At 40.0% G+C, this 25,522-nt stretch overlaps 1 protein-coding gene and 1 long non-coding RNA gene across 4 annotated transcripts in view; one reads left to right on the top strand and one right to left on the bottom strand.

The window, feature by feature from the left end:
* Positions 1-25,522, bottom strand: part of LOC141770647 (cell adhesion molecule 2-like) — a 168,975-nt gene that overhangs the window by 57,252 nt on the left and 86,201 nt on the right. The gene's annotated exons all lie outside the window — the stretch shown is intronic.
* Positions 4,619-21,729, top strand: LOC141770843 (uncharacterized). Its single transcript, XR_012594631.1, has 3 exons — positions 4,619-4,781; positions 17,856-18,177; positions 21,388-21,729. It is a non-coding gene; the product is annotated as an uncharacterized LOC141770843 (long non-coding RNA).

A 25,522-nucleotide genomic window follows, 5' to 3' on the forward strand; every position in this document is an offset into this window, starting at 1 on the left:
AACACTAGGAAAAACATCAATATTCACATTTGGATTTCCCCAGGTCACAAGATGAGAGGAAGAGGATCAAACAGGAAACCACCCACCACAAAGGTGACATGTTTGTGTGTCTGTCTTTGTACACACACAAAAAAAAAAAAAAAAAAATCATGGAAACACTATAGACTTCATGAGAAGCCTCTCGAGGATTCATAGCGGACAACATCCGCCCCAGATGTTACACATTCACAGCACACATCACAAAAACAGAAAATTGTATGAAGAACTCACTGCTGGTCTTCCTGCAAGATCTTGCCTGTTAAAGTATATCTGTGAGGTATAGGAGGTTATAATAATTTACAGCTCACATCTGATTTGTCAGGGAATGTTGATGAGATTGTGCATGCAGGATCTGTAGTTAAGGTGGTTGGTACATTAAAAAAAGGTGTGTTTCCATGCATCCATAAGTTGTCATTTCTGCTGTGAGAGGGCACTATCGAAAAATAAAATAGGATTTTAGCATTATTTGTTTTATTTTATCAGATATTTATGTGTCTATATTGGGGCTGTCAATCGATTAAAATATTCAATCGTGATAAATCGCATGATTGTCCATAGTTAATCGAGATTAATCGCACAATTTTTATCTGTTCAAAATGTACCTTTGTCAAGTATTTAATACTCTTATCACCATGAGACTGGACAAATATTCTTGCTTTATGCAAATGTATGTATATATTTATTATTAAAAATCGATTAACAACACAAAACAATGACATATATTGTCCAGAAACCCTCACAGGTACTGCATTTAGCATTAAAAAATATGCTCAGATCATAACGTGGCAAACTGCAGCCCAACAGGCAACAACAGCTGTCAGTGTGTCAGTGTGCTGACTTGACTATGACTTACCCCAAAACTGCATGTGATTATCATAAAGTGGGCATGTCTGTAAAGGGGAGACTCGTGGGTACCCGTAGAACCCATTTTCATTCACATATCTTGAGGTCAGAGGTCAAGGGACCCCTTTGAAAATGGCCATGGCAGTTTTTCCTCGCCAAAATTGAGTGTAAGTTTGGAGCGTTATTTAATCTCCTTCTGCTAGTATGACATTGGTTGGTACCAATGGATTCCTTAGGTTTTCTAGTTTCATAGGATACCAGCATCTTCACGCTAGTTTTAAAACTGAGCCCCCTACAACCTAAAAATTGCAAGTTGCATTAATGCATTAATGAAATTAGTGGCGTTAACGAATTTGTGTTAATGCATTATTAGTACGTTAATATCGTTTTAACTTTTAACAGTCCTAGTCTATATGTCTTGTTTTTCCTTTTTCTTTTTACAATTTGGCAAATCTGCAATTTACTAAATGTTTTCATCTATAAATTACCGTACAGCGATACACATTCATAGAAGAGTGGCTTGACATTTTTCTATTTTTTTCTGCATTTCTTTTGTTCACCCTGCATGAAGCCTCTGACAGAGCTGTAGCAGCTGAAGCAGGACTGGAGGTTTTTCCTTAAAAAGCTTGACCAAATCTGCACCGACTGGGGGTCGCACAATGTGCTGTTTCTTGTGGACTCAGAGGTTGACTGACAAGAGCACTTCTCGGCTCCTCGAGAAATAAGCTCCTCTTGTAGTATTTACCTCTCTTCCACCTCCGGTCTACAATGCATTGTGTGCTGACACATCCTGTCTATTATGGGAAATGTCTAACAGCTAACAGGCCGTCGTTCCCTTCCAGCTGCTGGCGCCGGTGACATTGTTCACACTCTGCACACCTCATTTGTTTCTGTTGCTGTCAAGGGTAATTTTTGGCTTCTTACCATCTTTCTGCTGCTCAAAGTTGCATCTGTATTCAACATGCTCATCAATGCCGCGTTCATGTGTTTCCCCGCTGATATTTGAGAACTGCTCGGCATCCATCATAAAAATAATGACATGTTTGCAGAGAAGGCTATTTGAGAGGCACGGCTCTGTATGTGTGTATGTGTGTTTACATGTTGGTACCTTCAGTATTATGTAAGCTGAAAGATTGTCCTTCAATCTGCCTTTTCTCTCAGTGAACAGCCTCCACAAGGCCAATTCTACACGTTACATATCGATGCATTTCTTTTACAGCCAGGCCAAACATTCAATAAAAATAGTGATCACAGGCTCATTACAATACCCACAGCTGGTGAAATGAAGTCTTGTGGAAAGAAAGTACTATTTCTGACTTAAAAATAGGTCAGTGTTAATCTGAAGTCTGCAGAAAGGACAAAATGTTTATCTATAAAAATAGGTCATTTCTTTGTGATCCTCGAACAAGCTCTTATTTGATGAGGAAGCTGGGTAGACTTTACAAGTAACGTATGCCATTCTATTATCTAATGGAAAATTCATTGTTTTTGACACTCATTAATCTTTCTGTATGCTCCCAAGCCTGCGCCTCTTCCTATTTTCTCCTTACGTGGAAGTTATTAATCTCTGACTCCCTCTAAATTTAATAGTGTTGACAAAGTCAGACACCATGATAAGATTCTCCTTGCTGTGAACTGGAAATGTTTGCGAGCACACGGCGAGCATATCAATACATTCTATCTGAAAAGTATAACGCGTTGACATTCCTAAGAGGACTTCCACTGAAAATCAATAGCAGGGCACATAACAACACATTTCTCTGTAAGAATGTCAATGTGTTTAACACATTTATCGCATGGTTAAATGCATGAGTGCATTTAATAAATCCAACACTGCATAGGAATACTGCAAACATCTACCTGTTCCCCCGTGTTCATGTGATTACCTGACCTGAATACATTGAGTTACAGCCTTTATTGTAATAAAATAAAAAATAAAAAACTATGGTTTTCATCTATTAAAAAAAAAGAGCCCAATCAACTCTGTTTTTGAGAGAGAGAGAGGCTGGAGCAGCTCCAATGTCAACACATGGAGTATTAGTTTTGCACCTGTAATTTGTTAGTAACATTCCAGGGACTCAAATATCGTCTTTGTCTGCTGTTTTAAACAAAGCATTTCTCAGCTGTTTTTATTCTAATCAACAACATGATACTATTAGTGATTATCTGAGGCAGTGCAAAGGTGAACCAGTGACATTCATTCCGTTATATTAGCTTGGACAGACAACATGTGGAGAGCAGTAGCTAATTAACACTCCTGAACATTGTTCATCACTTAAAACCTCCTACTGATTCTTTTAGGGGTTGTTTAGTGAACAATCAGTGCTAAATGTTAAAGAAATCCTCATTAGATGATTCAGAACAAAATACAAAAAGGATGATACAACAGTGTGTCACTGTAGGTTATGAATGCAAAGACTAGTCATTACAATGGCCTATTTTAGTTATCCTTCATAGCAGCCATGACCCTACCAGTCTTTCATGCCCACTGCTCTAAAGTTTAGAACACTAAAACATGCATTTGTCATTTTGCCATAGTTTAAAATATTCTGTTAATTTGCTTTCTGGAAAACAATGCATCATTACTGATTAACTCAACGTATTCTCATTCAACAGTTCGTATGATATCTTATGAAAACGTTATTCCTCTTTTTTCGTCCGTTTTCCCTACGCATGTCCAGCACCACGTTTCAATTTACGCTCCTTACACGTTTACAGTCTTTTCATAATAAACTTCCGTCTTCACAGGAAACAACTTCCTTAGGTCCAGGCAAGAAAACTACTTAGTTAGGCTTAGGCAAAAGATTGATTTGGTTAGGATTAGGCAACAAAAATACTTAGTTGGGTTTAGGAAAAGATCGTGGTTTGGCTTAAAATAACTGGAAGTGGCGTTACTTAAGTAGCAAGTTACGTGACGAAGAAATCAAAGTAGGTATTGGTACTGGTATTTTTTGACCCAACCATCCACCCCGACCGCCTCCATGCGCCGCATTTGCCGCTCTTTATATTTCCTGGTTCACGATTACGTGAATTACACACAAATTTGGATATACACGAATTACAGTGCATTACTTTTCGTAGGTATAGCTAGAGTCAGTGTACGAGAACAGCCTGATTAGTTAAGTTGGCATGAATAATATACTTCGATAAACTAGTTTTTTTTAACAATACTGTTTCACTGCCTCATCATTGAGATTCAAAAATGATGTATGACAGACAAAGTATGACAAATGGTAATGTTGGTTCAGAAAAACACTCAAAATAACATATTTTATACATATGACCAGATATCATGCCTCAAATGATCTCTTACTGATCAACAAATGAAGACAATGCAAAAGCATTACTTAACCTGACACAAACAAAACAAAGCATAGCTTTACCTAACAACCTTAGTGAGGACAAGGAGGACATGTTGAGACAAAATGGAAGAAACCATGTGCAGGATAAACAGGGATCCCACGCGAGACGGATGAGTGCAATATGTGCCGGAACAAAACAATGAAATGGATAATAGCATGTCAATGACAATGAGATAAGAAAGCAATAAGAAAAAGAGAAATGCAACGAGGCAGAAAGATGGGACTTTGGCCAGTTTGGCCACCAGAGGCATACGTTTGGAGCAGTCAGTCAGACTGCTTGTTAGCTGTATTTGCATTGTGTGAGGCTCAAAGTGAAGTGCATTCATTTATCTGTCAGACTTATTTCTGAAGTGGGGATGCAGGCCTGTAACAAAGCAATATTGGCTGGTCCCTGTGGTGATTAGTTTAACCGACCACTGAGAGGTTTGTCCTCTAACACAGTGAGAGCTGGCCTCTGTCCCTCAGCTGGCCATCACAGGGGTCACTGCTCTCCCTCTGCCAGTGTCACACAACAAACTCTCCTGGGACAACGCCACTGTAAGTAACCCTTTGACAGGGAAGCACTTCATCATATTCAGCTCACACACACATGCTCACAAGTGGAATCACAAGGCAGTTTAAATAGCTGCTCTGGGCAGCTGTGCATGTTGGTGGCCCTTAAACAGCAGCAGGTAGCTGAAATGCTGGGCTTCAAAGAACCAAAATCTTGTGAGATAACATCAGTAATCTGCTCTCTCGCTCTCTAGATGTAGCCAGTTTTGTATTTTAATCTAATTTTTTAGGGCTGTATAACACGTATTTATTATTATTAATGAATTTGGTATTAATCAGTTAATTAGTAATTTTATAAACTGTATAGTTTATAAAATTTCATAAAGATGCACATCATTGTTTTGATTTAAACGACCAATGGCTTATTAAAAGTAGGGGTGTAAGAAAATATCGAAAAAATTGAATATTGCAATATTATGTTTTTGATACTGTATTGATTCTCAAAAACAAGGTATCGTAATATAAATATGAATCCAAATGCAGATCCCACTGTGCTGATTGCATAAAAAAAGTTAACTTTTTTTACTCAGATTTTATGCAAATGGTGGTATGTTGCTTATACTATGACAGTTCTCCTAAAATAACATAAAAAAATCAATATATTAATAGCAATATATCGCCTTGATTACAGTATTGCAATACATCACAATATATTGAATCGTTACCTTTGTATCATGATACGTATCGTACCGCCAGATTCTTGCCAATACATAGCCCTAATTAAAAGGATTGTTAATTAACTTTCTGTTGATAGACTAATTAATCAATTAGTCATTCCAGCATCATTTTGATGCTTCACTTCTTATACAACCAATAACTAAGATTTTCAACCTTTATAGCGCACACTATAATTTTATTTGAGCGAACATGGAGAATCTGTAGTGTCTCATTTAGAGCATTTTAAGTGTTGCAAATCTAGTTCAAGATACAGACTTACAGGAGAGTAACACATTATCTTTTTTTTACAGAAGAAAATCTGTCCTTGTGCAGCTCTTGATTGAAAAACTGCTTTTTGTGTGGGAGGATTTAATCACAATAGATCAAAACTGTGAGTAGTAACAGAAGTAGAAACTTTGGATGTGCAATCTATTGAACATGAGGTGACACAGCTGGCAAAGTTCAACAGCTGTAACATCCTCTCACCTGTGTCCAGAGGTCTGTGAATAATTTAGTGTTTTAGTGGATTATTGATGAGGTTGAGCTGTAAGAAATGGTCAGTGCCTCCAGCTTTTTACAGCGATAATACCGAATGAATAACCCGATTAAAAGAGCCAACTCCTCCACAAACTGCAGTGACTCCCTTCAGAGCAACACAAGCAAGCTCTCCTTTCCCCCTGGCGGCATACGCTGCCGCAGAAGCTTGCATCTCTGGTGCTGGTCCAATGAAAACACCACAATTTAAACACTAATCTAGATCACTGTGAAAGGTACTGTGGCATTACAGGCACATATATGGTTCCTCCCGACAATGCCCCAAACCAATTCCTTCTTCAATTTTCTCATCTTGTCTCTACTGTGTTTCTATCGGAGCGCTTCATGTAACGAAAGCCTGCGAGTGTCCCTCCACTTAGAGCAACACAAACATGGGGAGGTGAGCCAGAGTAATTGAGAAAACCTGTTTTCACACTACTGTGCCATGTTGTAGCCACTGTGTGATGATGAATAGGACCTACTCATCTTTTCACGTCACACAGGTATTTGTAAAAATAAATGCAACATACAATCCTTGTACACGTTATAGAGGATGTCAGTAAAACCTGAACTGCACTGAAAACCAGACGGTAACGCAGAGGTTTATTTTCCTCACTTTCTTCAACTCGTTTCCTGGTATCAGACACAGTCACACAGAAGCACTTATTGTTCCTTCTTTAAAATACAAAAATACTAACTGCAATGTAAAGAAAATTAATATTTCACAATTTAAAGAAAAATGACGACAACAACAAAAAAAAACATGTTAACTACTCCAAGTCTATCTTGGATACACAAAATCTACTGCTATTTTGCCAAAGTCTGACAGATGCTATTTTTGCAAATGCACTGTGCCATATACATTTTGTTTACACAGTATTGTCAGAAAGTTTTAGTGGGTACTTTTAGGTGTATGCTAATAAAGCTGAACTTGCATATTTTGTCTGTTCATTTCAAGAGGCTCATTTCAACCAACAAGCACCTCTGGAACTGTGAAGGTAAAGACGGATTTCCAAAGTGGTCACAATCACATAAGAAGGTATAACAAATAGGGCTGTCAAAGTTAATGCGATAATAACACGTTAACGCAAATTAAGATTGTCGCAGGCTCAGTTTTTATCTACTATACTGGCATCATCTGAAACTAGAAAACCTAAAAACTAAATAACGCTAATTAAAGTTCCAAACTTACGCTAAATTTTGGTGAGGAAAAACTGGCATGGCAATTTTCAAAGGGGTCCCTTGACCTCTGACCTCCAGATATGTAAATGAAAATGGGTTCTATGGGTACCCACAAGTCTCCCCTTTACAGACATGCCCACTTTATGACAATCACATGTCAGTTTGGGGGCAAGTCATAGTCAAGTCAGCACACTGACACACTGACAGCTGTTGTTGCCTGTTGGGCTGCAGTTTGCCATGTTATGATTTGAGCATTTTTTTTATTCTGGACAATTGTTTTGTGTTGTTAATTGATTTCCAATAATAAATATATACATACATTTGTATAAAGCAAGCACATTTGCCCACTCCCATGTTGATAAGAGTATTAAATACTTGACAAATCTCCCTTTAAGGTACATTTTGGACAGATAAAAAATGTGCGATTAACTATGGACAATCATGTGATTAATCGCAATTAAATATATTAGTTGATTGACAGCCCTACTAATAAGATATTCTTAAATGTTTGGGGCATGTTCCTTGTACTCTTTTACCTTTATTGCAAGAGACATGTGTACGTACTGTGCAACATGGGTCTACTAAACGAACATTTAACCCAAGTTAGACATATTCATACGAGACGGCTAACACAGGTTCATCTTTTTTCTCAATTCACGAGCCTAGTTTTGAAGTGGTAGCTTGCATGCAGCCATTAATCACATTGGAAAGAGCAGGAGTTTAGCTTTTAGACTGCCATGACGTGGTGGACTGTGATGCCGATGACTTTGCTTTTTCCTTTTTGTTTTCTTCTCCAGCGCTCTGTCCATAGCAGCCTTGAACTTTACCATGGCACTTAAAAGGTTGTGCCTGAAGCAAAAACAAAGATTTGATTCGAGATTTACCATTTCAATAGCTCGTTCGACACAAAATTGCCTTTTTTCGACCGAGGTTGTAATAAGATGTTTTCAATGCAGCAACATGAACGATTCAGACTTGCAATTTAATATGAAAAGACACAAGCTTACAGCTTCTGTCTGGTAGTTGTACAGCCTGCACCCTCCAAACAAATCTGGTGTGTAGCAGAAATCGTTTAATAGCATGTGTTACAGGTATGCTAGACAATAAAACCCTATGGCAGTGATGATAAGGGAAACACACCACAACAAAGACAACCACAGTGCCTGCAGTTCCCCTATCACTCAGCATTACCTGTGAGATGGTTTTTGGTGTGTACACCGCAGGGTGCATGACACCATGCCACGAGGATACGCTTCAGTCCAGCTGAGCTGTATTTGATATAAACTGAGATGTTTCAAAGTGATTTTGGAGTGTCCATCTCTACTCCCCACTCTACTAGAAATCAAATTTCCTTGTGTTACAGCAAATTGCTTGACATTATGTGGCTGCACCAATGCCTTGCAGAGGCCCTGTGCATGCAGATGAGGGTCCCCGCTTAAGGCAATGCAGGACTCAAACCTCCTAAGTCTTTATCTGACAACCCCCAGGATAATGGCACACACACACACACACACACACCACTCCTCTGGCTTCAGTCTAGCATGATGATGATACTGTCAGACTTCATATAGCACACAAGGGAAGTGCATAATTCCAAACCCCAATTTTACAATCAATGTGGAACAATAATGTTGGGAACAAGGTTTAAATGAGAAATACCTACACATTATGCTGATATTTTCATGTTTGAGTTGATAATATTCCAATCACTTCTGAGATGAGAATTTGTAGTTTTTTCCTCTACACTAACCATCCGATTCATACATTGACTAAAGCACTGCACAGTTGGGATATAAAGGACTGTGTAAGTTAATACAATTGGACCCGGAGATGGTTTTATGCAGGGTGTTTTACTGTATTTGCTGGAAGAACAAGACTTTAATGTTGCAGAAATGACACTATATTAGTATATTTAGGCATATTAAGTGAGTGGTGGTGGGAATTGGTTCCACAGGACACATTTATGTTCAGAATGTAACCTAATATTTAGGAAGGCAATCTTAAAGGGGAACACCACCCAAATTAAGAATTCCAATACGTTATTTCCATGACCTGAAAGTTCAATTAATATCTGTGAATATGGTGTACTCTCTCTCAAATCCAGAAAACAAGGAAGTAAGTCTCAAACTTGTGAAATCATAGGGTACTGTGGCTGCTCCATATACAATGAATGGGAGACTTTGTGGACCCACTGAATTTAAGTTTTTTTCTTTTTTTTATACCCAAAATGAGTTTTATTCTATTTCGAAACAGAAAATGTTCCCATATACTCAGAACATTCCCCTGGGTGCTCTCAGTGTCATCTGTAACATCTCTCTCAATTCACTGTCTACGGAGCAGTTCCACACATTATGCCCTATGACATCACAAGTTTGGGTTTTAGCACTTTTTGGATTTGGAAGAGAGTTGTTCAAGTTTACTTACTACTACTACTACTATATGTTGTGGACTGTCTTAGACCCAGGGGTGAAAGTAGTCCGGTAAGATTCAGTGCCGGCAGCTGCCTGCCAAAGCCCACATACAACCCATCACTCACGATCGCATTTCCGACAAGAAAACACATCTGCTAACATCAGGTCAACATACAGTTAGTTACCTTCGCCAAGGAGGGTCTGTTTCTGGTTCGATTTGTCTGTTTGTTTGTACACACATTAAGGTCTTTTCAGACGGGGAGCGACACTCCACCTGCATACTCGCTTGGACCCGCGGGGTCCGACTACGCTCCTCATGCAGACAAGAGCTCCGTGAGTAAATGCCAGGCGCTATGCGTGGCAACCATGGAAACGGCATCTGTGCACTACTGTTGGCTAGGTACAACTGTGTGGTGTATCAAATATCCCTAATCACAGCTTGATGTGTTGACACATGTGGTAATGCTGTTTCACTTCCATTAACATTGCGAGATAGGGCATTTGTGCTGCATTCATGTGGTGTCGGAATAATCGCAATTACGAGTTCCCGACTGGTAAAACTCACGTGAGTCAGAACAACAACTCAAAACATGAAAAGTTTTGCCAACATTTACAAATTATTCTGCAGCACTTTCACCATGTAAATATATAATTTGCTATACATGATGTCAAGTGTTTCTAATTTCTTTCTAAACCATACAGACATTGAATTGTTGTCAGGGATGCATGAAGCTAAGGGGGTGGGAGGAGAACAATATTAAGCGATGATGGTTGGGGTAGCCTAGTTGTACCGGCAAGAACTTCCATCTACTTTGACCCTTGCTTAGACCCTGGAAATAACATGTATGAATTTTGAAAATGGGCGTAGTTCCCCTTTAAAAGAGATGTGATGAACAGCAGGAGGGAGTGACAGATGCAAAAAATAGTGTACTTTGATATACAGTATTACGTCTTCTTGTCACTTTGTGCTGTTCAGAGGAATAAAAGACTAACCCGGAGGTGTTTACATTTATCTTGCTGTGAGTGGAAGTCAGTACTGGATTTATTTGCGCACGTTTACATGAAGTGAAAACCCTGCATGACGTCTGGCAGTCAGTTTGGGCCCAGTTCCAAGTTCCGGAGATATTTTGCCCTGTAATGTGTTGTCATGGAAAATGTTTAAAGGTAAAACAGACTCTGCCCTTGTTTTCAGCAAAGAGGATTTCAAGCTGTGAAATGCTGATAATGCTGTTCACTTGGAGCAAATACATGTCACATCTACTGAACGAAGTGTTTCTAGCCAAGTAAAAATGAGTTCCGACGCTATTTATGGAAATAGCGTCGGGGTGAAATTAAATGCAAAATTGAATGAACTGTTGGGTCAAGCGTCTTCACTTTGATTCATCACTGGTCTGTCATGTCAGACCTGTGTTGTCTCCTGCCTCGGAGGTAGAAAAACAGATAGAAATGGAGGATGAAGAGGAGGTTCTCAAGGTCATTACATGCCGGGAAAGAGCAGGTTGTCATTGGTGACAAACCCTTCAACTAAATGTAATTCATACAAATGTTCCGGGACAAAACGGTGGACAGTGCTACGTCATAATGTGACCACATGTGAGGCGCTCTTGCACACACACTCGCTTCATCACCCTCCTGGCAGATCAGTCCCTTATCTTTCAAAACACACTCACAGTGGTGTTCCATGTCCCAGTGATGGAATTCTAAAGAAGGTCAACCTCTGGAGAGTACTTTCGTCCGCAAAGATAATCCACTTTGATGAATCTGTTCACATTCTCAAAGTGTCATCCTTAAAGCCTTTTGGAGTCATCGACTTCCACCTTGATATGAAATAGATGCTTCATAAATCACATCGGCTCGCAAACACCGTTGTGCTTTATGACACATCAGCCTGGATTGAAAACTTGCTGAGAATGACAATATGATGTGTTGGAGATGTTAAAATGAGGGGCACTTAACACTCTCAGTAGTTCAAGAACAAAATTTCAGCCACACTGCAGTGACTTTGTTTTTTGGCATCGGCAATACAATTTGGTATAAAACAACGGGACGGTGGCATTAAAATGTAGACAAGAAAAGCGATTATTGAAGAACATTTCTGAAAAGTTTTATTGACATCAAACGGTAGCAGTATTTGATGAATGCTTTGTGTTTCAGTATATTTAGATTAGCATGCATAAATTTAGATTTTTTTTGAAAATCAGTGACAGTCTTCTAATAATTTTTTTAATGATATTCTCATTTCAGTGTTCTTACCCCCCAGTGAGTATGTTTTTTTGTTTTTTTTAAGAAACTATTTTCTGTCACTCTTGGCATGGAGAGGAGGACTTGACATCCAGGGTAGAGAAAGGGATTTCCATATACTCTATATAATGAGGAGGGAACATCAGTGTGGTTGACCTCCTCTGATGCCCTGTTGACTTTTTCATGGAGGAAAAGCTCATAATCACCAGCTCCATGTCCTGCTTTCTCTATGACAGCGCAGGTAAGCTGGTGAAGAAGAAAGCTGTAACAACGATCAATCTCCCGGTGAGTTTTCATATAATTGTGCCCCATGGAACACTGCTAACTACTTTTAGTTTTTCTAGTGAAGAAGTAGTAGCTAACTTTTGTTAAACCAGCCAATGGGATTTCATTCATGCCTCTTCCCAAGGAGAAAACTTTCAATAGCCATCAGTTCTTGCAGAAATGGATTTTGACTGTAAGGCACATTGTCACCCAGGCTCCATCATACTCAGGGTCACAGTGCTCTTGTTAAAATAGAACGCTAGCTTTTCCATAGTGCTCCTGGCTGATGCAGATGCAAAATACTGCTTCCCAGTCACTGATGTTGGGCTGCCTGTGGCAAGGAGAGTGATTCTGGTACACTCCGTGAATCGGTCTTTGGACAGGGACTCCAGCAGGGCGACCTGGGAATTTTACCACCCAACCTGATTCGTGGAGCTTAAGAGCTGGAGCCGATTCATCAGTGATGAGGCCTTCCTCTTGAGGGTTAACCTGCTGAGGCCCTACTCAAACACCAGCTTTCAACATCCCATTGCATGTTGAAATACCGGCTATCCAGGGCAAGAGTGACTTTTGGGATTGTGGCTCCTTAATGGAGCACTTTTTCAAAGAGTGCTTGGTCTCCACCCTTCAAAGTTGCATTTCTGCATGAAGGCCACAGGTTGTCCATAACTACTACAGGAGGACAGCCTGAGAGCCTCCTGGAAATGAATTAAGCAAGGCAGGTGGTGACCTGTCCAACGCAGGTGCCACCAGGCAGGTGCTCGGGGCGAGAGGGAAGTTGACCAGGAGCAGCCTCTCGGCAAAGTGGAATAGAATCCCCCACAGTTGCTGCAGTAACTTTCTACACAACGCACCTTTTATGGACTTGGCATCTTTGTAACAGAGCAATTCCAAATTCTTAATATTATCACATTTACTCTGGTTTATTTTATAGGAATGGGAATAAAACTCAAGCAAAGGAAAAATATTTATCAGGCGACATTAATCTCTTATCTCTCTTCCATATCCCTAATCTCTACTCTGAGCTCTCTGCTCTCCAGGTCCTAAAGAACGAGTGTGCACAAAGCCACGAACCAAATATTTTGTTATGATTTATCGGATCACAAAAATGTCTCATTGACGATACCTCAAAGGTAATATACATTCATTACCATCCTAAGTTGTATAACTAAAATGTACAATGAAAATGAATCTGTTCTGTGAAAGTCAAACTCAAGAGTTTCAAATATTTCAAATATGAAACCACATAGAATTACAGAAACTTTAAGGACACCAACCCCACACATTGTAATAATGCCGAGCATTATACAAAAATGAATGAATTGTCATTTTTTTTTGTCAAGAACAGTTATGTGAAGAGTGGCACAGAAATGATCTATTTTGTTAAAGGGCATATACCAAATCACAAAGGTGTGCGGCCAAAACTAAATCGTCTGGCTGCTTTATTTGATAGAAAAGTTGACGTATAGTGATTGTTAGTGAGGTCATTGAAGGCATGGAGTAGTAAAACTTTGAAAACCCTGTTAAAATCATCTTTGTATGTAACTATCCTCTCATTGTGAGTGGCAGCAGGTAAAGTCACCGGGGCTGTATTGGTGCTGACAGGCAGGCCAGAGACAGATCAAGCACTCCAATAGAAAAACAAAGGGATTTTACTTTCCTTAAAACATTTGTTAGAAACTGCATTTTTAGAACAAACTTCAGCTATTGTAACGTGAAAACAGTTTAAGATTTGGCATCATGCTTTTGGCAAACAGTCCATCTCCATCATTGGCCTCATCTCGTGCCTGTTTGGAGTCCCTTTACACAGCCTTCAAAATCTGCTGCTGGTGTAAACCTGGTTACCTGGTCTCACCTGGCTACAACAAGATTCAGCTGCAGCTGAACCAGTGGCCGGCCAGAGTTCTGTGGCAGCAGAAACAGAAACAGGGTCCATGATAGTGATGGATGTCTGTCCTCTGAGCAGCACAACATGATGAAAGTTAAATCTCGTAGTAATGTATTTTATTTAGCCTCATATCACTAAAATGTTTATCTCATATCTCTTACATATAAGACACATTTTTGGCTGGCCTGCAGAGGGCCAGCCCTACAAACGCAAAAGTCTGTCACTGACTGAGTCTTTCAAAATGAAAAGGCGGGGACCAGTCCTTCATGCAAATGAGCCTGTCCAGCGCGACGAGTCCGGCTCACAAAACTTGGACCAAGCTGTCACACTAGGGTCAGCTGTGGCATCGCCTATTTCTAGCTTAAAATGTTTTCAGAAGTAGATTTTGGTGGATTGTTTAGAAGAATAAAAGAAAGTTTACGAGCAACCCGCCATGTTGTTTCCTGTTTGAAACGACAAGAAGAAAACCAGGTAACAATAACGTGCATTCCATGAGACGGTACGTCACCGCTTGAACGGCCAATTGAGTGGAGCAGCGTGTCCCCTAGTGTCCTCGCCGGACCTGGTGGACATGTACCCTTGGATTTAACATTATAGACATGATCACTGACTATTTGTGAAACAATTTAGACAGAAATTCACAGACTGAAAATACACGGTCCAGCCATGTACTCGGCTTTGACCGAGTCTTGTTCAAACAATACGGCATAATTTCAAACATTACTACATCACATACTGCATCATAGCTAGCTACACAGCTATCTACATGCACACAGCTAACACAGCTGGGGAAGCAATTCAAGATTTTTTTAGAATTGTATAACTGGTAGATGAAATTCCTCTAACTGGTTTAAAAATATTTGCTACATTCCAGTTAGCAATACTAACAAAAGGTGCTAGTTAGCAATGCTTAATGGACTAACTTCATGCATCTAGAGACTTTATGTGTCACCTGGGAAGCCCACGTTTGCCATTATCTTTTCTCACACTGACTTTTTGACATGTAAAATGATTATTAGCTTTTGCTGTATAAAAAGAAGTCATGGCCACAGAGTGTGTGACAGCTTACACTGACACCAGCTCCTCATTATGGAGATTATATGGAAATCAAACACTCAGAGGAGGCTGTCATTGAAAAGATCAAAAGCCTGTCATTAAAAAAGACATTGACAACGCGAAAAAAATATGAATCAATAGAATATGATTGTAAGTGCATGCTCGAAAACTCAGCAAGTATTCCAAGTTCATATTTTTCTATGCCTGAGTCGTCAAGTGCAGTGTTTCCATTTCAGCTTTGATTAAATGTTTTGATTTCAATGTCAGCTCCCTGCTGTTTAATGCCATTTTATTTTCAATGACAAATATATGTCTCTGTTCACGACTTCATTTACTTCACATTGACGGTAGTGTTTGATGTGAAATGGTCAAACGTAGATGCTATTTTGAGTTATTTTCTACAGTGGACTCCTCTGCATTTGTGTGTTGATACTTCTAACGATGAAGAGCTACACTGGAGTGAACTACAATTACACAATTACTGTATGTAAAAGGAAAACAGCAAAAGGTTTTGTCGTCAGCCCTTCCTAATCAAAAGCCTTCTTGGCTCTGGCTTTCTCTTGAATCTAAAAACTCCTCGTTTCTTTATTACTAATGCTAGCCACGCTAATAATGCTAATAGGTATAAAAAAAGGTTTTCTGGATGTTGTTGAAAGTAATTTTGGGAGACAAGAAATCATCGAAAAGGCAGAAATAGGTGAGGCAGGTTTAGGGGCGAGTATTTGTGATGCTCACACAGTATTGAGGATACTTTAAACCAGGGTTGTCAAAGCGGCCCGGCCGCTATTGCTAATTGATTTCCTGTAATAAATATATACATACATTTGCATAAAGCAAGCATATTTGACCACTCCCATGTTGATAAGAGTATTAAATACGTGACAAATCTCCCTTTAAGGTACATTTTTGAAGAGATAAAATGTAAAAATAAAAATATAAACTATGGACAATCATGCAATTAATCGCGATTAAATATTTCAATTAATTGACAGCCCCACTTTAAACTTAAAGTCCGCCTGTGGATATTCTTCAGGTATAGAGTGCTGCAGGAATGAATCCTAAAACCCGGAAATGAGTTAGCATTTTAGCAATTCCGGTTCCCTCGTCTCTAAGTCAAAACGTCATCGCGCCAACTCGTCCGCCTTCACGGCCTCGTTGTGTATACTCGTGTCCATGCGACCGTGGTGTAGTTCGTTTATAGCCTCACGTTAGCTTTTTACTTCTGGTGATTGCATTCACACAGAGTGGTGTTCATTTGCCACAGATGTTATTTTCTGCAATTATCCAAAATCCAAAATCCCATAGGGAACCAGGGCAATGTTACCTTCCGGATGGGCCAACACAAATATGTCATCCCTGCAGCACTCTTATATACTTGCCACTTGTTGCATACATACTGTATCATTTTTAATCTTTATGCATCACTTTTGAATTCATTTGATACATTGTTACAATTTCCCAAAACGAATAATGTTGTGGTTCAGACGGTCAGTAGGCCTCATCTCGTGCCAGTGACGCTGTCTCTGAATTAAGACATTTCTACTGTAATAAAACATGATTCTTCTTGTTGCAATGACGGCGCTGCTCAGTGCCATCACAACAAATTAACCTGGTGAAACTAATAGCTTCATTCATGTCAATGCTTTACAGCATTAGACTAAGTAATGCAATTAACAGCTACTGTGGCCCCAGTCTAAAATCCATTAGTCATGCTTATGGTGCGACCATCTAGTTTGATATTACTCTAATTGAATGTTACTCAACAATATTTCCATAACATATTGGTGAATAACAAGTATGTCGATGCAATGTACAAACGCCTTCCCCTGGACTAGTGAAGGTACTAGTAGTTGCACAAGGAAAGATGCACAAATTTAAGTAGTTTAGACGTGATCACTATAGGACATTTAAAAGTGCATAATTAAAAGAATCAAATATAATGTGTATACAGTTTTATAAGGGGTCACTAAGGCAGCTGTTGGATGCTCTCGTGTTTTTGTGGCAGTCTTTGGACACGATTTGCCTGATACTTTGTTGACGACCTGATGTGTAATTTTGAATTCATGTCTGAATATTTCCTGCTGATATGTATATAATGGTTCCCTGATAAAAGTGAATCAGCATGACCATACAGAGCTTTTATTGTTTTTGGCTCATGGCAGGACTCAGTCACTGCTCAGTGCCAGCTGGTCCTCTCTGTGCACTGGAAAAAAACATTGATATGATTTGGGCATTCGGCAGCCTTCTCTTGTCTTTAATGGGACTGTAAAATCAATTTTAGCCAGTTAGTGAAAAACCCTTTCATAATTATTGTGGTCAGAGGTTGATGTTGTTTTCTTCTTTTCTTTTGGTTTCCTATCTTTCTTTTTTCTCTTTATCATTATTACCTTTCTTGCCCTCTTCCCTTTGTATGACTGCAAATGAGCAGGTTGTAAATGATTAACTATTATTTATTATTTGGAAAAGAGAAAAACCAATTTAATCATGAAAAGCAAACTATTATCCAGTGGGGTAAATACTGATTAGGGAACACAATTTACAATATTTGAATCAGTTGTAGAGCCAAGTCAACAAAAAGCAATTTGTGTAAGAAATAGAAGCCTTTTACCATTTTATTTCTGTTTTTCGTCTTAGTGTCAATGTCAATGTGACTGTTCCTTTAGGACACTGACTGAGAAATGAGCTTCTTTCAGAGCTAGCACTTATTGTCGTGACTCTAGCTGGTACATTATCCTGCAGTGTGATCAATACGTGAGTGGGAAGATGACATAATGTCACTGTTTTGATAATATACTGAGTAAATGTTTTTTCACCCCTCTTTTTTAGAGTAATCAAGTAACCTCTAAGCAGATACAGGCCAGTCAAGTCAAGAGCAATCCAGACAGAGCTCAGGGATGAGAGGAGAGGTGAGGGTGGAAGCAATGACCACCGCGACCAGAGACATGCCCTGCTGCGGATGAGACGATGTGTCTGCTGGAAATGAGCCAGAAGATGCACAGTGCCCAGACTGGTTCTGAGGAAGGGTATGTGGGAATTCACTTTCCTTTGACACCGGGCGCACCACGGGTTCTGGCAACGCAGCAACCACTTGGCCGAGAGTGGTAAATCCAAGGAAACTGCTTGCCTCGCAAACATCCCCGGTGACAGGGTAAGTCCCAGTAGCTCAGTTCCCACTGTGCCACAATGTACTCTTAATCCCTAAAATGCTCTCTCTTCCCCTCTAAAACAATGCATAATATCTAAGCAGAGCCACAAAAGAGAGAAACACATGCTTCATGTGTAGCTTTAGCAGCCCTATTATGTTTATTGCTGGATTTAGTGCAATAAAGGACACAGTTTAAGAGAGAGACAGAGATAGGCGGAGGCAGAGCGAGAGAAGAGCATGGCACAAAAACAAGATAGCTCAAGGAAGAGATTGTTTGGGTTCAACCAAGGCAGTACTTATCCACATTCCTCCCTATGGATACGGTAGATTATTCATGACACTTCCACAGTGTAATTGTCAAAGTAGATTTCCAAAGTGACAAAAGCAGAACGCAGAGCATGAACAGAGCAAAGATGTATTCACTATGATGTGCAAAATCTCCCACCGTGACCTACACACGTCACTCTGTGCCTTCTATAGGCATGTCAGGTGAGGACGGGATTTCTTTCAAGCTTCTTTCAGATGGATCAGGTGTTTTCTTTTTTTTTTTTATTGGACACAGTCGTTGCAGTATCCCATTCCAATTCCTAAATGAAAATATAAAAATATTTAATCGTGATTAATCGCATGATTCTCTATAGTTTATCATGATTAATCGCAAATTAATTGTACATTATTCATCTGATCAAAATGTCCCTTAAAGGGAGATTTGTCAAGTATGTAATACTTTTATCAACATGGGAGTGGAAAAATATTCTTGCTTTATGTAAATGTATGTACTGTAACTGTATATATTTATTATTGGAAATCAATTAACAACACAAAACAATGACAGATATTGTCCAGAAACCCTCACAGGTACTGCATTTAGCATACAAAATATGCTCAAATCATAACATGGCAAACTGCAGCCCAACAGGCAACAACAGCTGTCAGTGTGTCAGTGTGCTGACTTGACTATGACTTGCCCCAAACTGCATGTGATTATCAATTAATAGTGGGCATGTCTGTAAAGGGGAGACTCGTGGGTACCCATAGAACCCATTTTCATTCACATATCTTGAGGTCAAAGGTCAAGGGACTCCTTTGAAAATGGCTGTGCCAGTTTTTCCTCACCAAAATTTAGTGCAAGTTTAGAGCGTTATTTAGCCTCCTTGGCGATACCCAGCTAGTATGACATGGTCAAGTTTTTATAGTTTCATATGATGCCAGTATCTTCACTCTAGCTTTTAAACTGAACCCCCTACAACCTCCAAAAGATCGATTGCGTTAATGCGTTAAAGAAATTAGAGGCGTAAAACAAATTTGCATTAACACGTTATTATTGTGTTAAAGGGACTGTTTGTAAGAATCAGAAATGCTTGTTAACGGCAACACCTGTGGCCGTTAAGTCAACGAAAGTCAGCATCGGGCTCACGCTTGCTCGCTCTAAATAGACATGAACGAGCATCTCTCAAAACAGTGAGGCAACACACGTCAGCTAAAACCACAATATCACTCTATATTTCAGCTGCTTGGCAGTAATGTTAGCTGACCAGACGAAGGTCTCTCTATGAATCACTGCTGATCCTAGTGTTGACTTTTCCTGCTTCAGCCTCCCGACCGCAGCCGGAGGAAACAGGGAAAACACCGGCACCCGGTCAGAGACGATAACGTTTCTTGCTCTGGAAACCTCTGTTGGTCTGGAGGAGCTGCAGCAGTTAGAGCTACGAAGCAGAGCAGAGTACAGCAGAGACTCTGGCTCTGAAGACCAAAGCTACGGTCTTCCCCGCGTCCTCCTACCGCGCACGGGACACCGACCCGGGTGATTTATACGTGTAAGAAGTTACAAACAGTCCCTTTAACTTTGATAGCCCTAATTTTCTCACACACAGTACATAATGGTATGTATGAGGTTTTGAAATATTTGCAGATTTCTGCCTCCTTCCTAGCTTAATGGAAATCAATGGGGTTTTGTTTCTCGTGCTTAAACCAATAAATATGTATAGCAATTCAAAAGTAATGCATCTTTTCTGATATAATGTCTCCTTACTTTGGATAATCCAAAGACCTCCCTACAGTCATTATGAAAACTGTTGACAGTGTGTTCTGTGGATTATCCAAGACACTGATCCTGGCTGAGAAACACTGAGAAACTGATTCTGGAAAGAGATATTTAAGTAATATAAATGTTTTTGTTAAACATAAATGTAATAAATGTATTTTTTTCAAAGCTTTGGGTGCCACAAATACAATTCCATCCAGTTATATCGTACTGGGGTGGTTGTAATGTGGGTGAACTGATCCTCTAAGAAGAAAAATGGGTTTGAGAAGAAGGACTACCTGTTTTATTAACTGTTTTTAGAGAGTTCTTATCTCTGGCTTCACTGCATTTCACTGCCTATGAGGCATCTTCCTCTGAGCACTGCCACATATTCTAATTAGTGAATACACAGGCTGAGTGGGCTCTTTAAAAATAGCTTCCCTGTAGAATAGCATGAGGAAGTACAGAGCAAGTACAGTATAGGTAGAAGAAAATGATATGCTCTTTGTGAAAAAAAAAATACGGTGCCTTTCAAATGTAGACATTCTTCATAAGAACAAAAATTGTAAATGCAAATATAATTCAACTGGAAGACACAAGATGGCCCATTAAAATATGTGCTTTAACAGGTGACTTAAAATGGCTTCAAGGTACTGGAAACCCCGCGATCACACTTCGGAGGAGTAGACATTTTCTCATCTGTGACAAAACTTGAATGTGCCGCAATTTAATGGATCAGAGTTCTGTGCATGGCAACAGATGGGGGTCTAGCTGGCATACCCCTCATTATTGAGCCTCCAAGCCCTCCTCTCTCACATTGCCACCTGTCCAGCAGGTCTAATGTTATTCTCGCACCTGGGCAGGCCATCACAAGCTATCATCAAAGTTGTGCTCTGAGGGCATCCAGTCTTTCTGCAACGTGTCACAGCAAATAGAAAGAGAAATGACACACATTCACCTTGAGACTGCACCGTCCACAGATTACTGAAAGGCCTTTGAAAGAAGATGTAAAGCCTCTTGCAATGAGACGATAGTTTTGAATGACCCACGACTGTTGGAAGTCACACTGATATTTCCCTTGGCTAACCACAAGGGAACATCCACATTTATTTCTGTTGATTAACAGAATATGTATTTATTCATACCACGTTCTCACACACTAACCTAAACTTCCTCTTATCTCCCTGCAGGAGCAAAACTGTTCCAATCATGGGAAGGAGCAGCTGACAATGATTCAAATGTGCTAGAACAACGCTCTCAGAAGCAGCTGAGAGATCCATATGTATGAAGATAACCGTGGCATCAAACAGCTGAGTCCACTTGTTTTCTTCTCTCCAAACAGGAAACTCTGCCATGCCTTCATGATTATTCCTGTATTTTGCGTAATGAACAGTCTTGCAAATGAGTCACCGGCTAAGCGTCTCTCTTTCTTTTCTCTCTCTCTATTTTTTGGTTGTTATTCTCCCTTGTAGTTGCATCTTCCTAATGCATCACGCCTGTTTGATAGTGTTGTGGCAGTTCTGTAATAAAGGTAGGTTCAACATGTTTTTGCTTCACCCAGGGCTCTCAACTAACTTTTTTCACCATCCTCCCAGAGCCGCCCCGAAATACAACCTAAGCCGTCCCGAAATGAATGCGGACCGTCTCAAATTTAAAATCTTTGTTCTTCATCATTATTATCAGTTAATCATTCAAAGAGATCTTTAACATGAATCAAATATTAAAAGTGCTTTATTTTTGTACATGAATTTACAATTTATCAAAAACCTTTTTTTTATTTTAAAGTAATTTTATTGTTTTTCTTCTTTTTTTTTTTACAATTTGCAAGTTTGTTTTGATTTTGATGTTGCAGCTAAGTTAAATTAAAATATTTTTTATGTGTAAAAAGTAGCATTTGGTCAAAAAACAAGACTTTGCATTTGGGCCCCCAAAAAGCGGCCCTGCTAGCTGGTGTATGTTAAAGTTGGAAGTGCTGCAGGACAAGATGCACTTGTCATGGGGAGAGGCGCAGCATGTTGCCACGGACAACATGCAATGGAGAGATCTCATTGCAGCCTTATTACCAAGGGGATGAAGAGGAGTAAGTAAGTAAATAAGTGGTTAACATTGGTAACATGATTTGAGCTGTTGCAGAGTTTTGACTCTTCGTAGTTAACGTATCGTCAGCTCACTCACTGTAAATGCAAACGTCAGCTGCTGACTCGTTAGCTAGCGTTATCTATAACATTACCATTAACATCAAACAGTCTATCGTTAGTTAATTGGTAACGTTAATACTAGAAAGCTTACCTTATTGACTTGGGTTGAATTTCCCCGTTGCCGTTGTGGCTGACGTGAGGTCACAGGCCGGCGGTATATGCTGTGTGTGTGTACGTGCAGGACGAATCGGACACTGACAGTGTGTGTGTGTTTATGTTGTCAAGGAGGTTTAATAATAACGGTGCGCTACACAAAACGTGCAGTCATTTTCATCGCCGTTCATTCTAATATAACGGGTATTTTTTCTTTCAACTCTCGTCTCAAATTAATTTTCATCTTCCCCGATCATATTTTTCTTGGCCCCGGGACGACGGGACGTCCTCGAGCTCGAGCCCTGGCTTCACCCCATGATAAGAGGAGATTTACTGAATCCTTGTGAAATGGATGCCAGCATTCTACTTATTGGACTTTTTTGGAGCCTGCACTCAAAGTGGCAGTCAACTCTGTTCATCCATCATGTGTAATCTGTTGTCTCTGCCGAGATCGCCACAGAGATCTTCAGCTGAGAACAAACACCTCATCTGTCACCAGGGCCGTGCTGCACCATTTCAGTCTGTCCACCTCAGATGGTGCCAAGAGTATGAGGGGGAGACATAAGTTGTTAGGATGATAGCTTTGCAAACATCCTTCGCAATGTGTCGAAGCGTCAATCCTTGCCTATGGACACGGGGTGTGTGTCTCATCGCTGCTTTCATTAACAGAGCTCTAAAGCTACTCTTCAGCACAAGGTCTAGGAGTTGATTAAAGGCATGTTTGCTCGGAGGCAGGAAGAACAAAGGTTTCACAGCGCTGCGCGGGGAGCACAGTATCTGCACGGCTGCCATTAAAAACTGTAATATCGGTTTAGCCTCCCGGACCCCAGCCATCAATAAGAAGGTCTTCATGACTGACAAAGGCAAACAGGCAAACAGCAAACAGCTCACAGGCACAATCCCACCTGATAAGGCTCATAACCTCATTCACTCTTCACTGGAGGAGTTAATCGAGTCAGGCTGACATCATGAACTGAGATAATGCCAATAAATACCATTTTCTCACACCGTGTTCGATAATTATAGCTCTCTAATCCACCAATTGCCAGGGTCTAAGGGTGAAGACACTGCTTTAAGATAAGGCTCGGTATGTTCATTATTGCACTCACACGGAAACTGTTACTTTTTTGTGCTAAAGAATTTGATCCATCGAGTATTAATAGCGACTTTTCTGCTCGAGGAGCATTTCGTGTCGCCACCAGTTCCTATTCCCCCGGCAGCAACATTGAAGAGAAAGTGGAATTAGTTTTTTGTATAGCCCAAGCAGCTCATACTAATGGGTCTTGCAGGGGTTGTTGTTTGTACTGGACTATTTCGCCTTTGTTCAATTATGTATTCATGGCTTTACTCTTCACTCCAGAGGAAATAGGAAATACATAACTATTGACTGCTGTTGCCAGGGCAAGCTTCTCACGTTCTCAATACAACAGCTTCAACATGTTCTGATCTCAGCCCCCTGTCTAAACAAGTGTCGGTTTCACTCGTTTCTCTGCCTCCTGTGCGATGTGTAATTTTACACTGTCATAACCGATATCTATGACAGTCTTGCTGAGAGTTCCTTCATAGACTAACAATCATCAGATTTGCTCATGTCCCCATGTTGACAGAAAAACAAGAGCTTCAATTTTATCAGCATTGTCAGTTCAGCAGTCATCCCAGTCAAGCCACACTGGATGTGCCCTTGACGACAAAGCGCTCCCCGGTGCAGGCTATTATTCACGTGTTTGTTTACTACACGCCACAAAGAAGAGGCATGCCGTGGCGTTTACCCTACTTTTATTAACCCACCTTCCAAGCAACCTCTCCGCAATTAAAGTAAAATCCCCTTCGACTAATGTGTCTTGATTGCTATGTGTCGGGAGTGATGGATGCATGGTGCGGGAAGGGGCCGTTCACACACCGTTGCTGAAGCATCATTTCAGCCCCTAGAGAGAGGGCGGAGTCGGGGTGGGGTGTTGGCTAAGTGATGTCCCTGGCTGAGCCCTCCATCACACTCCTCACAAGATGGACAGCGAGAATACTCTTCCTCCGCTAAGATTGATTGCCCGCTGTTGGCTGTCGGGATGGATTAACCGTGTGAGCTTGGAAATGTAAGATTCTATCTGTGTCCAGTGTAGTTTTGATATATTAAGTATTCACATAAAAAATGGTAAATCTAATATATGGTTAGGGTAATTCGAATTTTTAGGTTATCAAGGCTAACATAATGAAGGTGTGACATCACAATCGAGGATTTGTAAATGGATGACTTGAAATCCAATTGGAGATGAAGAGATTAGTTCTGAAAGGTGAAAGTCTGATGTAAATTTAGCCACTGCACATTATTTTCATTTAAAAATGTTCGGATACAAAATAACCCCATTTTAAATAGTAACATGGATTATTGGAAGGAAATCCATAAAAATAAAATTACAGCATAAAGGCTAACTTGCCTTTTAGGATAAAAACAATTCATAACAGTCATTTTTATGTAATTTACACTCGTAAAAGTTTTTTTTCCCCCTTCTCTACAGTATGATTAACAAGCATCCTCATCTAAAGAGTGCCACAGGAATGAATCCTAAAACCCAGAAAGGAGTTCGCATTTTAGCACTTCCGGTTCCCTCATGTCGAAGTCAATGGTTTTTTTGAATGGGTTGTCAGTGAGATGCCTGAAATAAGGTCTGTGGTTAACACGAGTTTTAGAGATTTTAAAGTTTTGTTCTACGAAATAAAATACGTCAGTAAATACTCGTGAATTTTGAAGCCTTTTTGTGTCTTTAAAAAGGCGGTTGCTAACAAGTGTCTAAATGAGACTACTAAACGTCATCACGCCGACTCATCCGCCTTTACAGCCTTGTTGTGTATACTCACGCCCATGTGACCGTGGAGTAGCTTGTTTATAGCCTAACGTTAGCTTTTTACTTCTGGCAATTGCAATTACGCTTCAAAAATCATAAAAGTGGTGTTAACTTGTGAAGATTATTCTGCTGAACAAAATGTGTACCATAAACAAGTGTTTGCCTCAAAGCTTATTTTCTGCAATAATCAAAAG

Source organism: Sebastes fasciatus, chromosome 7 (assembly GCF_043250625.1).
Source record: "Sebastes fasciatus isolate fSebFas1 chromosome 7, fSebFas1.pri, whole genome shotgun sequence".
In the NCBI taxonomy this organism is placed as follows: Eukaryota; Metazoa; Chordata; class Actinopteri; order Perciformes; family Sebastidae; genus Sebastes; species Sebastes fasciatus.